This window comes from Mytilus trossulus, chromosome 12 (assembly GCF_036588685.1).
Source record: "Mytilus trossulus isolate FHL-02 chromosome 12, PNRI_Mtr1.1.1.hap1, whole genome shotgun sequence".
Lineage (NCBI taxonomy): Eukaryota > Metazoa > Mollusca > Bivalvia > Mytilida > Mytilidae > Mytilus > Mytilus trossulus.
This window is the reverse complement of record NC_086384.1, coordinates 25,043,105-25,060,732: the sequence shown is the minus strand read 5'-3', so window position 1 is coordinate 25,060,732 and position 17,628 is coordinate 25,043,105. Positions and strand designations below refer to the sequence as shown.

The window sequence follows — 17,628 nt, the reverse complement described above, 5'->3', positions numbered from 1 at the left end:
CTTATGTAACAAGTTCCATTTTAGAAAAACCAAGAGATATTATTCAACTGATTTCACACTTTATAGTGCTCTAACTAATCCCTTTTGCAAAACACATCCTTTTGTGTTAAACGCTGATTTATCAGAAGCACGAAAACTGCAAAAAGCAATTACTTGATCAACTCAATATCAATATAATTTAAACCCGAACGTTTGCTGTACCATTACTGTCACTTGTACCATTACTGTCACTTGTACCATGTACATTATATATTTAGTAACCAACAGGAAATAAGCGGATAGCTAGATAATAACAACACCAACTGGTATCGATATACATATCTAATCTAAATTTAGTGTACCTGTGATTGACTATCAATACCCTCTTTTCCTGGTGGTATTAAAACTAAGCGTGCCTTATCTTCCCATTTCACACCAGCGATGTGGTTAACCATAGCATTTATCAACGTTGTTTTACCTGAACCTGTTGCTCCAACTAATATGACTGTCTGGTCTATGATAGAAACTGCATCGTCTCCTTCAAATTTGAACATAACATGTTAAAAAATTCATCAAGAGTGCTCAAAGCCGAAAATTTTAAAAACCGAAAGAGTGTAAAGAAGAGAAAGAGTTGAAGAGCTATATGACAAAACAAGTACCTGAATACTAGTCAAATCCATCTAAGGTAAATTTTCGTTATAGTCTAAAAAATAATTATAGCGGACAATTTTGAAAGGTTTGTTATGAATCATGCCAGTATCGAAGTATTTACTTCTGAGCTGATAATACCCTCTGATTAAATATTTAATCAATTAAATTTAACTAAAATATATATGCATATACTAAAATATGACTAGTTCATTTCGAATGTCATTTAATCTATCCAGAATTCAAGTGCATTCCTTTAACTATTACATATTTTGCTTGAAAACTATTTGATGAATGGTTAATTAATTCATGTTGTATGATTCAAACTACCTTAACATTACATATCTTAAAGTAAAATGCCCAATCGTACAAACCTATGCAGTATTTCCTTGTCTTAAAAAGTTCATTTCTTGCTTCTTTGTTTTCTGTAAGTGGTAATTGGTACTGCTTTATCGTAGTGTCACAAATCATTTTGGTTGTGCTCAACAAATTGTTTATAGCTGATTCATTTGTTGTTATTTTGTCGCTCAGGAGACTCGAGGGACCTTCAAATTCTGTTTTTTCGCTGACTATCTTAATCTTAAAAATATAACTGGTCTGTGGTTGTAGGTTTTCTATTAAGATCCTCGTAAACTTACATGGTGTTTCCGACAGATATTGAACACATCTTCCCTCGTTGTGTATTTTATAGTAAATCTCAAATCAGTGACCCTGTTCGAGTTCATTGTCAGTTTCCCATTCTAGCTGAATATTATCTGAACCTACACCTTTTGCATAAGGTTAAGTCACATGTTTCCCTTTGTCATTATACTGTAATATACACATGTACCTTGTTTATATACACACATTAATTGAATAGAAATACCCATAATTAAGTTATGATGAAATATAAGTAAAATCCGAGCTTTCACTTTGTTCTGTTTTATTTGTTTATCGCCCCGCTCAAGATCTGAACGCGGCCAATAATAAGTGTTTTTTATTGATAATTTTAATGTTTTTTCGTTTTATAAAATATTTTTTTACAAAAGTTTTGATTTTTTTACTATGGACTTCATATAGATTTGAGATAAGTAGTGCAATATTTCAGAATGTAGACCGACATTTCATTGTTCTATCAATAAAATGTATTTTCTATGACGCGGAATTAGGGTCATAAACATCGAATTTAGCATATGCTTAAATGATTTTAGCATAAGCTATATTATAATTTAGCATATGCTAAAATGATTTGAGCATAAGCTTAATTCATTTTAGATTAAGCTAAATTCATTTTAGCATAAGCTAAATTCATTTTAGCATAAGCTAAATTCATTTTAGCATAAGCTAAATTCATTTTTGCATAAGCTAAAATCATTTTAGCATATGCTGAATTGTTAAGCTTATACATAAACCTTGGCGCGGAATCAAGGTCATAAATATTAAAATTCAGCTTATGCTTGAATGAATTTAGCTTATGCTAAAACGATTTAAGCTTATGCTAAAATGATTTTAGCTTATGCTAAAATGAATATAGCTTATGCTAAAATGAATTAAGCTTATGCTACAACGATTTTAGCTTATGCTAAAATGAATTCAGCTTATGCTTAATTAAATATTTTATCCAATCAAAATCTCGCTTTCTTAACTACTTTTATACTTTTCTCTGGTAAAAAGGAATAACCACTTTTCTCAAATAAATAAATGTTTTTCTTAATGTAAATACATATATAAATAGGGAGACTGTGGCCCTTTGCCATCCCGCTTAATCCGTCTCTGTTACCAATTAAGCCGATTTTGTATAAATATTTAGGTCTCGCATGTTGCAAAATTTCAAATTCTTGACACGTGTTTGTTGATTAAATGAAATTCTATGTGTAATTGTGTATACATTGTACTCGATCTTTTAACCCTTAACGGTGCTATAGATATACAATGTGTACATGTACATTTTTTACCGATTGCATAAATGAAAATTTCACTACTGTGTGGGGTTAAAGGGTCGAATACAATGTATATTTATCAAAATAGATGACAAGTTGAGATTGGAACAAATGATGTTTTTTAATCTTGTACAATGAAATACAGAAATACAGGTCAATTTTTATATGCAGCACAATTCCATTAGTAGTTTTCATAGTGACCCAAGAAATTGAAATCAGACAGCAATCATTTGATTTTCTGAGGGGTGGTGGGTGGGTTATTTGTGTGTGTGGTTAGGGGGGGGGGGGGTAAGTGATCAATTTGCTATCGACTTGTCGCCCAAAAAAAAGATTGTTCTTTTCTAAAAAAAACAACCTTAGCCCGGGGAAAAAATCCATCGCCCATCCCCGAAAATCAAATGGCTGCTACCTTAGATGCAAAATCACTCGGGAAGAATAAATGCATCCAAGCAAGCGGTGCATGAGAGTATAGTAAGTTCGACCTTTTCGGCCATTCACGAAAAACTGTGGATCCCGTTGTTTAACTGAGTGAATGGCCAACTTATTAAGAACAAACTGTAAAATCAATTGAAAACAGATAAACTTAAAAGATCGGTACGAAACCACTAAAAAACACTAACATTATTTCTAGACAATAGCTATAGACACAAATCACCAAAATGAGAACATGTACAATAACTGAAAGTTTGTCCAAATCATTGCACTAAGACTGACATAAACCTTGTTCTTCTAAGGCCGTGTTCACATTGACCTAAATTCGGTGTTTTGTTAGTGTAACTCACACGTAAACTAAACACAATTGCGTTCCCATTGATAAAACTCAATGTTAACATGTAGTTTAAATCATGTTTTATCTACACACAGTCGATAGTCAATGTATGCCTAGTGTAGATTAAGTGTACACAAAACTAGGCATTTAGGACATTAGTTTTATCGTGTATATATTTAAGGAGAAAACAATTTCTGAGAAAATTGATATTTTTGATAATTATTAGTAAAGTTCTTTACAGAAATTGTTGTCGTAATTTTACAGATTTTTTTTTTTTGTTAATAAAAAATAAAGTACTTTTTCAAATCCTGATCAAGACTCAAAGCAGCATCATTGCCGAACCCATAAGACAGCAACCAATATTGATTTTCGAGGGGGGATATTATAGTTGAGTATAAAACATAAAGGCAAAAAGGGGGGGTGGTGAGCTATGGATTTTGTTTTGGAAACAAAAAATGTTTCCAGTTTTTGGCCCTGAACAAAAAATGTGTTTGTTTCAACCTCAGCTGACACTATATATAATGATAAAATTGATTTCGACTTGTCACCAAAATTTGTCCTGAAAAAAATCAATAGCCTACGCACCCTACCCGCTCCCCCTCCCCAAAAAATGAAAAATAGTTGCTGCCTAATTCATTTGAAAAGGTCTTCCCGAATCGACTTGACGTACACAAAAATATTCTTTACTCAAACAACGATTCACGCCTAAATGCATGACTAAAAAAGTGTTAGGTTAATGATATGTTTGTCTAGTATCTCAGATCCGTTAAATAACATTTAAAATAAATAAAAAAACGTTACCCTATTCTTTTACCAAATACTCCTTGGAGAAGAAATACCATTTGAAACAAACAGAAACAATAAAAATGTAGTGATCCCTAATATCTCAATCTTTTTTTCGGCTGTAAGCACGCTGCTGCAGCTAACGTTATCTAATGCGTAATCGAGACATCTCTAGTATATTCAAACTACTGCAAATTATAAAGTAGCAACCCCTTAACTAAAATAAGGGTGATGGTTATTTTTTTTTTATCTGAGTCAGATTTTTTTTCGCGGGTACGTTTTTATTCCTTTTTTTCGATGCTGGTGATCAAATACTTTTTTTTCAATATTTAACACTATAATGTATTTTTTTTATCATCTGTATGACAATTCTTTTTTTTTTTTTTTTTATCAAATTGGGGTTCGGAATATTTCCATTCCCACCCCTCACCCCCCTTTTGAAGTCAAATGGTTGTTGCCTTACCGCTAGAAAAATTGTCCAAAAATTTTGAATTCAATTCTACGTAATGATCATTTAAATGACATAGTTTACAAGTGGGAACAAATTTTATGTACAGGTAGCTAAACAAGGTGTATAGATGTGAACAAATGTAATGTGAAACCAGTGTACACTACACTAAACTAATTGTAAACATGTTTACTCTACACGGCGTTTGGTGTGAACACGGCCTTAGACTCAAGTATCAATCACTACATATCAACATATTTAGTCATAAACAGTCTGAAGGACGCCTCCGGGTGCGTCAATTATTAAGGACCTATACCGTGCAAACAACCAGTCCACACTAATAAACAGCTTTTCTATAAAATCATAACAGTTAAGTTATTTAAAACTTATATCCATAGACTAGACAGATAAATACTATTCTGAAAAAAAGAACAAATTGTTTAATCATATTTTACTTTAGTCTAAAATAAGGACAACATATTGACAAAACGTCAAAAATATGCGTGTCAGACGAAACAGACTATACGCACAATCACTTTAGCAGGGGTGTTTGTGTTCTTCAAAATAGTGTTATATCCACGAAAATTCGAATGAATGATATGCTTTATATATAGAGAATAATACATGGCAAAATCCGTATCATATGTCGTATCATCCGAGACATCAATATCAGCCCAAGGGCCTTTAGGCCCGAGGGATGATATTGGTCGAGGGTGATACGGCATGTGATACGGATTTTGCCATGTATTATACGTTATACGCTTAATCATATATTTCGACAGAAGAGTATTATATTATATGAACTGTTTTCTGATCCATAGCACTGGGTTACCTTCAGTTCTGCTTTTGTCTTGTTTCAAAGCTTTAAAATAACTGCATGCTCAATTATTTATACGAAGCACCTGGGTTACTTTACAATTTGCTTGCTGTTGTTTAAAATATATTTTGTTTATTATTGTATTTATTTGAGTGTTTTGTATTTTTTATAGTTGCAATTAGTGTGCCAAAAAATATGAAAATTTGATGTTCGTGACGTCGCATACAATAAGAAACTTGACGTTCGTGACGTTACATACCAAACAATGACGTCATTCAAAAAAATTACCTATTTTGAGGAATTTTTTTCTTAAACGAAAAAAAACCCCAAAAACTGACTTTATGTAAAAACAAAAAAAAAATTATGCGATACGGGTTTTACCATGCGATACGGGGTATGCAGGATATATGCGTATAATAATATTACTGGATATGTGTTTTTGATATGACCAACGCGTTTTTTTGGCAAAATCAAAAAGTGTTCATATTGCTCAGATTTTAAAAGATGTTAAAAGTTTTCAAAATTTATAGGTTTTGAAATATTAGATTATATGATATTTTGTTTGTGTAAATTCGGCTCACATATAAGTACATACATAGACAATATCAAAATCGATTTTTTGCAGCACTCACACTACATATAAAATTGCAACGGCCTTTGTCAAATGTCTTGCAAAATGTCAAATGTCGGATTTCGCCGTTTTTTACAAATAAATTGTCATTTGCGACGTTATTTTTTGAAAATTTAGATTAGTTGCATGCTAAATATTGCTTTTCCATAATTGTGTTTTAACTTTACAAAACAGCTACATACGTTTTGATAACTTGCGTAGTCGAAACGACTTCGTTTTTAAAGGAATGAAATGTCTTGCAAGTTTGTCCACTGGACGATTTTCGTAAAATTTCAACGTTGTCGATTCGGGGTACGCTATTTATGGTGGATCATCTGTATATAGTTCCTCAGATAGAATTTTCTTGGCACTCATCCTACCGTATATATCTTCTCATTTCATATACCTATGCATTACCCAAATGCCATTGATGGATCCGGGGGCGGGGGGGTACGGGGATGGGAACCCCCCTTTTTTTGCCGATCAATGCATTTGAATGGGGACATATAGTTAGAACCCCCCTTTTGTCCTGGGTTGGGACCCCCTTTTTAAAATGGCTGGATCCGCCCCTGAATACGATACATTTTTTTGTTTGTTGCTTACCTAACTATCATTGGGAAATATTCTATGCATATTCGGTACAACAAAACATTATAAGTAGTATACATATTGATAAGCAAAACAAAAATTGCCAGCGAAATACAAAACTTATCACAAATAATCGGTAATCGCCGTAAAACGTAAAACTTTGACGTTACCATATGATACGCAATATCGTGCTTAACGTCCTTTGTATTCTACAATTCAGGTTTTTGAAAAGTTGTGATCCAAAGGTTTTTGACCATCGGAAATTTGCAATAAAAATAAAATTTAGGACTAGCAGAGTTTCTTTAAGGTTCACCATCATCCACATATTAAATACAAGACAAAAAATTGACAAATTATTGTATAGTTACAGCGATTTCTTCCTACCAATTGAATTTGTTTTACGCCCCACCTACGATAGTAGAGGGGCATTATGGTTTCTGGTCTGTGCGTCTGTCCGTCTGTTCGTCCGTCCGTCTGTTCGTTCGTCCGTTCGTCTGTTCGTCCGTCCGTCTGTTCGTTCATCCGTCTGTCCCGCTTCAGGTTAAAGTTTTTGGTCAAGGTATGTTTTGATGAAGTTGAAGTCCAATCAACTTGAAACTTAGTATACATATGTTCTATGCCAAGTTAGAGTTTTGACCCCAATTTTATAGTTCATTGAACATAGAAAATGATAGTGCAAATTTCAGGTTAAAGTTTTTAGTCAAGGTAGTTTTTGATAAAGTAGAAGTCCAATCAACTTGAAACTTAGTAAACATGTTTCCTTTGATAGGATCATTCTAATTTTAATGCCAAAATAGAGAATTTATTCCAATTTCACGGTCCATTAAACATAGAAAATGATAGTGCGAGTGGGGCATCCGTGTACTGTGGACATATTCTTGTTACTTATTGTTTACTTACACCAAATATAAAAAAAACAAAGCACTGTTCCAGTAGTCCAAAAGGTCCAGGTGGTACAACTCCTGGTAGGTCCAAACTTAATTATGTTTGCAGGGTCTAACATGTCTACCCCTAATTTTAAAAATCTGACAAAAATTCCTTTCGGTTAATCATGTTTAACCACTAGGTACAAATGATAGGTAATGGTCTAAGGTGCAATGGACCTTAAGGCCAAGGATGGACATTTTAGGGTTTGTCTTCACCATAGCTCCAAAATAGATATGTTATGGTTTGTCTTCAAAAGGTCCAGTCTAAACGGTCTAACATGCCTACCCCAGATTTTTTAAAGAGTGTCAAAATGTCCTTTCGTCAATACCCTTTTACCTACTAGGTGCATTTTATAGGTAATATTCAAAGGTCTTATGGGCCAAAAGTCCCAGGTGGATCAACTGATGGTTAGTTTTCACCAAAGGTCCGAGTTTTGGTCTAAAGAGTCTAGCATGCCTACCCCTAATTTTTAAAAGTCTGTTAAGTACGTTTGAATCTTATGCAACGTTTGGGTTAAGTAGGGGGGGGGGGGGTTAATATTTATTATCTGAAAATAGGCTTTAAGAGTTTGAACTGACGTGTCTTAATTTTCTAATAATCATCGTAAACTTCATTTATGTCATCCAATATAAAAAAATCTGCAGATTTAATTTTCATTTTAATGATTCTTCTGCAAAATATCTGTTTCATACATTTTACTTGATGATGTTATCTCAGTGAAAGATGAAATATTAGACCACAAGTGCCTTATTTGTAATACCAATTGTAATGTTTTATCTTTTTGAAAATGATATTCTCAAATGTACATAACTTAAATTAAGAAGTGTTGAAATTAAGTAAGGATATGGTATGTGATTGCCAATGAGACAGAGATAAAGGTATTTTCAGCCAGTGACTGAACAGCCGTCAACAATGAGCAAGACCTATAAACATTTAAATGTCTGCATGAAAAAAACACAAAAACATTCAAATGGATAAACATAGGACACTGTATGAAAGCTATACATGCAAAACTATATACTGAAAATTCAGAAAGTTTGCTAGCAATTGTAAGTGTGATTTTTCTCAATTTCATCATTTTTTTGTGTGCAAAATTTAGAATAATCCTGTTTAGGTCATAAAAATTTCAATATGCAAGTGTATACTATTGTGATTATAACCCTGTCACTATTTTCACAATAATAAAAACAGCAATAATTTCTGAATTTATAGTAGTTAAATTTTTGAAACTCGATTTGCACTATGACACATAGTGATTTACTTTCAATTGAGCATGCCAAGACAAAAATCGTAGAACACACAATTATATATATCTACAATTAAGATACAGAGAAATATTTGGACCCATAATAACTTAGTCCGTTTTGTGAAATTGCTTCACTCATGCAATGAGAGGATTTTTTTATGTTTTCTTTTTAGTTATATCACTTCCCATGTGAACAATCATTGTTCCCATGGGAAAACATATTGTTCCCACGGGAACAATTATTGTTACCATGGGTAGAAGTATTGTTCCCATGGGAAAAATTATTGTTCCCATGGGAAAAAATATTGTTCCCATGGGAAAAGTTTTTTTCCCATGGGAAGAAAAGGAGTTTCCTTGGGAAGAAATATTCCCTTGGGAAATTTAGAACTTCCCATGGGAACAAACAATTTACTTATGTTCCCATGGGAACTTTAAAGTTCCTATGGGAACTCTAAACTTCCCATGGGGAAAGTATTTTTTCCCATGGGAACTTTCAATGTTCCCAAGGTAAATTCTAATATTCCCATGGGAATTATCAAATTTCCCATGGGAAATGTACTTTTAATCAGCTGCAGTGACAAGAGTGACAACAGTGATAAGTTGGAACATATGGCATTTTTTTTTAATTTTTCAATAATCTATCACTGGGCAAATTTTTGTTGTTGATATCTTGTAAACCGACAAAGTCAGATTTGCCGATACCGGAATGGCAAATTTGTCATCATATTCAACTGTTTGTAGGCAGATGTGATAAATATTAATTTTGATCCTTTATTTGTCCACACTATAATCTATCTTGATGCGTCTTGGTTTGGAATTTGTAGATGTCGTCTTTCATTACACTAAATTTTTTTCAAACTACTATTGAACTGATTATGACAAAACTTGACAGAAATGCTTGAAATAACCATTATTACAAAGGAATAAAGTCACATTCATTTTATTAACAATAATGTCTTCTTCAGGTGTCATACCACCAAATCATGGTACATCACATAGGTCGGGAAAAATACTCCCTTAAATATGACACTTGTAAGTGATTAATCCTACATTTTATTGAAGTAAAACATTTCTGTGTCATACACATATATCTTGGGTATTTCAAACCACCTTGAACAAGGACTAGTTTAGGGATGGGTTGACCGCTCTATTTGCATGCATATTGTATGTGCCTGTCCCAAGTTATGAGCCTATAGTTCCGTGGTTGTCGATGGTTCATGTCTGTCGACTTATTTTTGATGTTTTGTAAAAAAAATATAGCCGACCATTCGGTGTTGGTTTTTGTCATTATACAAGTCCGTATGGTTGCCTATAATTGCTAACATTTCAATATTCTAGATGAAAGTCATAAAATGCCGGGAAGCTCACCATATCATATTTGGCATTTGGTTTTCAGTCACTGTCTAATGTACATTTAATTCGAATTGAATTTAACTCGAATTGACAAGCCCCCCTTCCCCCCAACCCCCCTATATCGCTAAATAATTGGGAATGCCTTAATTGAAAACAGCATAACTCGATCTAAAACTAAAAATGCAATTGAGCTGAAAATTTACTTGGCCTCACAGGCAAATCTCTAACCGTTAGATTCAGGTATTAGTTATATTTTGGCAAAAGTTAAAAACGATCAAAAACAGAAGTACTCGAAAACTGCAAATGGAATTGTGCTTCAAATAAAAATTGACATGTATTTCTGATAGTGCTAAATCATTATACAAGATTAAAAAAAACATCATTTGTTCCAATCTCAACTTGTCATCTATTTTAATGTATACATTGTATTCGACCTTTTAACCCCACACAGTAGTGGAATTTTCATTTATGCAATCGGTAAAAAATGTACACATTGTATATTAATAGCAGCGTTAAGGGTTAAAAGATCGACTACAATGTATACACAATTACACATAGAATATTGTTTAAACAAAAAACACGTGTCATGAATTTGAAATAAATTTTCCAACATGCGAGACTTAAATTCTCATACAAAATCGGCTTAATTGGTAACAGAGACGGATTTAGCGGGATGGCAGAGGGCCACAGTCTCCTTATTTATATATGTAGTTACATTAAGAAAAACATTTATTTATTTCAGAAAAGTTGTTATTCCTTTTTACCAGAGAAAAGTATAAAAGTAGTTAAGAAAGCAAGATTTTGATTGGATAAAACAATTAATTAAGCATAAGCTAAAATCATTTTAGCATAAACTAAATTCATTTTAGCATAAGCTAAATTCATTTTAGCATAAGATAATTTCATTTTAGCATAAGCTAAAATCATTTTAGCATAAGCTAAATTCATTTAAGCATAAGCTGAATATTAATATTTATGACCTTAATTCCGCGCCAAGATTTATGTATAACCTAAACAATTCAGCATATGCTAAAATGATTTTAGCTTATGCAAAAATGAATTCAGCTTATGCTAAAATGAGTTTAGCTTAAGCTTAAATGAATTTAGCTTATGCTAAAATCATTTTAGCATATGCTAAATTATAATATAGCTTATGCTAAAATCATTTAAGCATATGCTAAATTCAATGTTTCTGACCCTAATTCCGCGTCATAATTTTCTGCGCATTATTTCGATGTTTTACATTGACCTAAGCGTACATATTTCTAAACTCTTCGATTTTTGTATTTTAATTTGAAAATATTTAATCGAGGGAGCGTAATATTATGAATCAGTTCCGTAATCTATGTTTTCGGGGATTAGTTTATAAACATTTGCATTAAAAGTCATATTACAGTGTGGAAGGTCCTAATGTCTAACATGAAACTACACACAAAACTAACAGAGCAAAGGGATATGTTTCTTTTATCAAAAGACCTTCCTGCCTATCAAATATTTTCCTAAGGCAAACATAAGGACAACCTTATTCAATTGTGCTTGCGTAAACTTCAAGCAATTACATTCACTTGAAATGAACTAAAATGCTAATTTTGTGTCACATTTCAATATTTTTACCTATACTGTCTATTTCTTTTGTTCACCTATTGTTGTCAATATAATGTAACTCTATTCGACTTTTATAAATGTGAGAGGTTTTGCTAGCTATAAAACCAGTTTTAATCCACCATTGCTACAAAAGTAAATACCTGTACCAAATTAGGAATAGGATAGTTGTTTTTTATTCGTTTGGTGTATTGGAGGTTTTGATTTTGCCCTTTTCACAAGGAACTTTCCGTTTTTAATTTTCCTTGGAGTTCGGTATTTCTTTTTCTTTTTTACTTTTACATATCAGTTAAATTCAATTGCAAAACGAGGGATATATTTTATCTTACATTTATGAAAAATCGACAAGTCGCCCTTACCAGTTGTTGTAACAAGCTTTGGATATAAGAGCCAAAATTATATATTTTACTGTTAAAAAACGTTTATTTTGGAAGTAAAATTTTCAAAAATTAATTTTCCTAGATAAAGAACTGCATTTTATGAATCGGCAAGCGTCTGGCGTAAGTACAAAATTTAATCCTGGTACCTATGATGAGTTTATATACAAGCACTGGGTCTATGTTACTGCTTATGGAGTTTTACTTCCCCGAGGGTATCACCAGCCCAGTAGTCAGCACTTCTGTGCTAACATGAATTATCATTTATATTGTCATATTTATAAACTAACTGTTTACAATTTTTTTTAATTTTTGATATACTAACTTTAAGGTTTTTCTACATCACAAATATGTTACCTTCGCTGTATTTGGCTAACTTTTAGGACTGTTGATCCTCAATACTCTCCAACTTCGTACTTTATTTGGCCTTTTTTTATTTTTTGGGATTGATGAGTTTTTTGTTAACGAAACGCGCGTCTGACGTAAGTTAAAAATTTATTCTTGGTATCTATGATAAGTTTATTTCCATGAATTGAAATTGTAATAGTTACTTGATACATCTGAAATTTTCCTACTTCCAGGACCGCATTTCATAAACAATCAGTTAATTAAAAAAAGATTACCCAAAATTGTTGCCTTTCATGTACTTATAAAATCATGTTTAATTAGTCACATTTTTACCACAATAAATATTATTCACATTTTTTTCATAAATGCTAAAATGTTTGAAAGTGTATACTAAAATGAGCAGAAAAGCATAACATAATAGATATTATTGGATTCTGATAAGAACATTGTGATACTGTTGCACTTCGATTCATATGTTTAAATAAAATAGTGACGTATATACATATTCAATAGCGAACCATGTTGATTAAGTGAAACTCAAATATAAAAGCTTGGAAAGCAACAGTTTTGAAATTAAAAATGAAAAGATACATATAACCGGTATTCTACTTTAAAAATTATTTCATACAAACAAAACAAACACAAATATCTTTTTGATATCCTGCGTGTTTAAAATACAAATAACGTTGCAATTCTATTGTATAAAAAAAAGATATGGTATGATTGCCAATGAGACAACTGTCCAGAAGACAACAAAATGACACAGACATTAACTACTATAGATCACCATACGGCCTTCGAAAATGAGCAAAGCCCATACCGCATAGTCAGCTATAAAAGGCCCCGATATGACAATGTAAAACAATTCAAACGAGAAAACTAACGGCCTTATTTATATAAACGAATTAACAAAATCAAATATGCTACATATACACAAACGACCAGAGGCGGATTTAGGGGGTTCAGGGGGCCCGCCCCTTCCCCTTTTTGGGAAAATTTTTTTTTGCTTATATAGGGAATTACTGAAGCGTGACTGGAGCGGGTCCCCTCCTAGGTCAGTCAGTGGGCCCCCCACTTAGGAAAATTCCTGGATCCGCCACTGACGACAACCACCTGACTTGAGACAACCACATGCATAAATAATGTGGCGGGGTTAAATATTGTAGTGGGATCCCAAACCTTACCCTAATCTGGGACAGTGGTATAACAGTACAACATGTACTATAAAAATCAGTTAAAAAAGGCTAAACTCATAAGATGGAAACAAATACAAGTGGACGTGGCCGGGAACTTATACATCCCGTCAACAAAAAGTCACTAGGAACAGATCTGAGAGTACTCGCGGTTATCTGACAGCTAGTTCAAAGCCACTAACAACTAATGAAAAAAACAGGCATCTAAGACTTAACTATCAATCCGTATACATCCAACATTCAATGGATTTAGTTTAAAGACGTCATAAACAGTCAGAGAAAAACATGACCTTGTGCAATGTTAAGTTACGATTATCTACATGTTGTAGATCCATTAATGTGTAAATGTATATAACATACTAGTAATAAATAGTTTGCTTTTAATTTACTGATGAAAAAATCAATATTTATACCAATAAAAACAATATTCAATGATCTTATAACAGTGTTGAATTGGTAACCTTTTAGAATAAATCTATTTAAAGGAGCGATAATTTGGGACTCCTTTCATGTGCATCTCAGATTCCATTAGCATAAGAACTTGACTTTGTTTATGAAGTGAAAGAAGAAAGTCATAATGGAGCAGTATTTTAATTCATCTTATCAGTGAAATGTAACATTTCATTCATAGGGCAAAGTAAAGTTCATGTCGTATCTGTTTACACAGCCAATAAAGCACTCCTAGTAATTTTCTTATTACACGATCTGCAAACTGAAACTAAATGTTTTGGGTCATATTGTTGTATTCATGTTATACATGTAGCACGGCTGGTAATCTACACACGCAGTACATTTGGTTCTGCAATGAAAACCATGAGACGATTTTCCGGTTGAGCTTGAGTGGAGTAATTGTCACCGCTTCAAAAGGTATATACATTTCTAAATTTCAATTTTCGTATTCAACTGCTCAAAATATCAAAAATCGGAGAATTCTATACTGTTGTGAATACTTTAACTAAGAGATACATGTATCATTTATTGTTATACGTAGAGTTGAACTCTTACAAAATCAGTTGTCCCACGGGAAATTGCCTAAAAAAAGACATTTCAATTTTGAAATGGTTCTATTTACAGACCTACAAGTTCAAATTTATTTTTTACGGACAATTAGTATGACTGTTGTTTTGGGCGGCGTGAATGTTGTCTTGTGTTGATAGGCGTCTAAATAATTCCAAAAACTACATTTATTCATTAAGTCATGCGTGAGGGGATCGGTTCTGATTGAGGACATCGTGAATGCGTGAGGGGAAGTACAGATCATCTCTTAATATTCAAGCTATTAGTCGTTGAAACTTACCTAAATTTGGCTACATTGTTAATGTGTGCTTAAACAAAATTATGAGATAGAAATTTGAAATAAATTGTGGGAACCTAGGTTTAATAATATGTTTCACGAAGAATAGAAACAAAAAATGTTGTCAACAGTTTTGTTTTCTTGCTACACATAAAAAACAAGACCAATTATTGGCCCAAATTTGCAAATTTGGAGACCGATTTACAATTCAATAACTCCTTCCGTAAATGTGTATAATATGAATCTTCATTAAGCCTTCTTCAACTGGGTTTTATAGTTCGTTCTTATGTTGTACTGTAACATTATGGGCCATCGTAAATTCGCCTTTTATTATTTTTATATATTATATTATAACTTGTTCGTCCGGTCACTTTTTCGCTGGGATCGGTTTTTCTCGTCCTTTAGACTCAATGTCCAGACTTATTTAAAACTCTTCTGGTCAATATGTCTTTAGATTGGGGAAAACTTCCGTACTGGTAAATTGTACTATCCGGCAATTTCATTTTAGTCGTATTTCAATGTTTGACGTGAATAACATTTACCTCTTTACACTTGATATTTTCTTTCGGTTTTAAAGTCAAACATTTTTTAAATCAATTTAAGTTTCTATTCTTAATTAATAAAAGTTTTTGTACACTGGCTATTTATTTTTTGATTTCGGGTTTATAAAGAAATAGGGTTCATTTTGATAGCAATAATTAGAAAAATCTCTGTGACGTATATTTGACGACAGGACTACTTCAAGAGGGTAGTTTAGTTCGTTTCGAGGGCGGGGATAAATTTTATCTCAATTAGAGTCAATGGATAAATCTGTGCTTTTTAATCAGCTTGGATCACATTTATTGATTCAACAAAAGTCACAAAGCCAAAGATTAAAAATAAATTGTGTACTTCCCCTCACGCATTCACGATGTCCTCAATCAGAACCGATCCCCTCACGCATGACTTAATGAATAAATGTAGTTTTGGGAATTATTTAGACGTCTATCAACACAAGACAGCATACACGCCGCCCAAAACAAAATTAATACCAATTGCCCGAAAAAAAACTAAATTTGAACTTGTAGGTCTGTAAATGGAACCATTTCAAAATTAAAATGTCATTTTTTTAGGCAATTTCTGGTGGGACAACTGATATTTGAGGAGTTCAACTCTACGTGCAACAGTAAATAATACATGTATCTCTTTGTTAAAGTATTCACAATAGCATAGAATTCTCCGATTTTTACTATTTTGATCAGTTGAATAAGAAAATTGAGATTTAGAAATGTACATACCTTTTGAAGCGGTGACAATTACTCCACTCAAGCACAACCGAAAAATCCTCTCACGGTTTTCATCGCAGAACCAAATGTTCTGCGTGTGTAGATTACCAGCCGTGTGTAGTCAATGCATAATCTTATGTTTTTTCTTGTCGTTTAACACACCGAGTCAAATGGACATCGCATCATCATTTCATTTTCAGTGTTATTTGAATTTTTAATCTTTATTATTCTTCTTAGTTTTATTTGAATTTTTATTTTTACTTTTACCTCTTAAGAAACGAAACGAATAAAGAGAGTTTTTATTATAAAAGCATACAGATTCTCCGCATGAAAAATATGTTCAAAAATGATTTCAATACTAATTCAATTATCAATGCATTAAAAAATTTCTCTATCATTGTGATCACTCTTATTTTCTTCTCAATAATCTTAAATTTTACTTTGTACTATATCTGCCGCAAAGTGCTTTTGATCTACCTTTGCGTTAGATTTTTGCAGGATACACTCAGTTATCTTTTTATATTATAAAGCCTCCTAATTTTACTGACACGCAAAAAAACAAATGAAAACAAATACATGCAATTTGACTTTGCAAGATAAAAAGACACCGAGTGATTAATATCTGTGTACCTTGATAGTGTAGTTTTATTACTTTTGATATTTAGTACTATTTCTTTACTTTAAAATTATTGTAATATGTAGGTACTTGTATTTTACAGTACTTAATTTGAACTAAATATTTTGGTACAGAAATAATACAATATTCCATGTTTGAAAATCATAACTTTAAGAAATTTGAAATTAAAAAAAAATAATAAAAATCCTGAAAACGTAACGGTTATTACCAAAAATCTGTAGTTCCTAAATTGCAGGTACAAATAAAGTACTGTAAAAAACAGGTACCTAAATATTACAATAATTTTAGAGTAACAAATAGTACTTAACATTATAAGTAAATTTACAGTACTACATTTTTTTAGTACAGAAATAGTACCTATGCAAAAGAAGCTGTGTATATGGTATAGATTGTTTTCCAAATCTTGAAGTTCGTACGTTTGTCTATAATTGCTTACATTTATTTCAATAAAAAAAAAATCGGTGGATGGTTGTCTCATTGAGAATCATACCACATCTTTTTTAGTTTTAGAAAGATAATACATCACAGTGGAGTACTTACATGTCCCGTGTCTGAAGGTGTCTGAGCCATACTGCGATCAAGATAAATTTATACCTGCGAAATGAACAAAACAAAACAAAACTAGTTAAATCAGTACATTTGCAAAACAAAAAAGTTTTAATTCTTAAATAACGATGTTTAAAATGAACATGCTAATTATCAAATGAGTCAGACAATCTCTGTATTACTAATGTTTGAAGTGAATCAAAAGCAATTGTAGTAGTCTGAAATAAATGTATAATATAAAGGAATATGCTGTTAGTATGTTTAAAAAAACATTTGAAG

The 17,628-nt window shown here is 32.2% G+C and overlaps 1 long non-coding RNA gene across 1 annotated transcript; it reads right to left on the bottom strand.

Annotated features, from left to right (window-relative positions):
- Window positions 1-356: 356 nt before the first annotated feature.
- LOC134692123 (uncharacterized) lies at window positions 357-17,402 on the bottom strand. Its single transcript, XR_010102228.1, has 3 exons — window positions 17,344-17,402; window positions 1,002-1,437; window positions 357-517 (listed from the first exon to the last, which is right to left on the bottom strand). It is a non-coding gene; the product is annotated as an uncharacterized LOC134692123 (long non-coding RNA).
- Window positions 17,403-17,628: the final 226 nt, after the last annotated feature.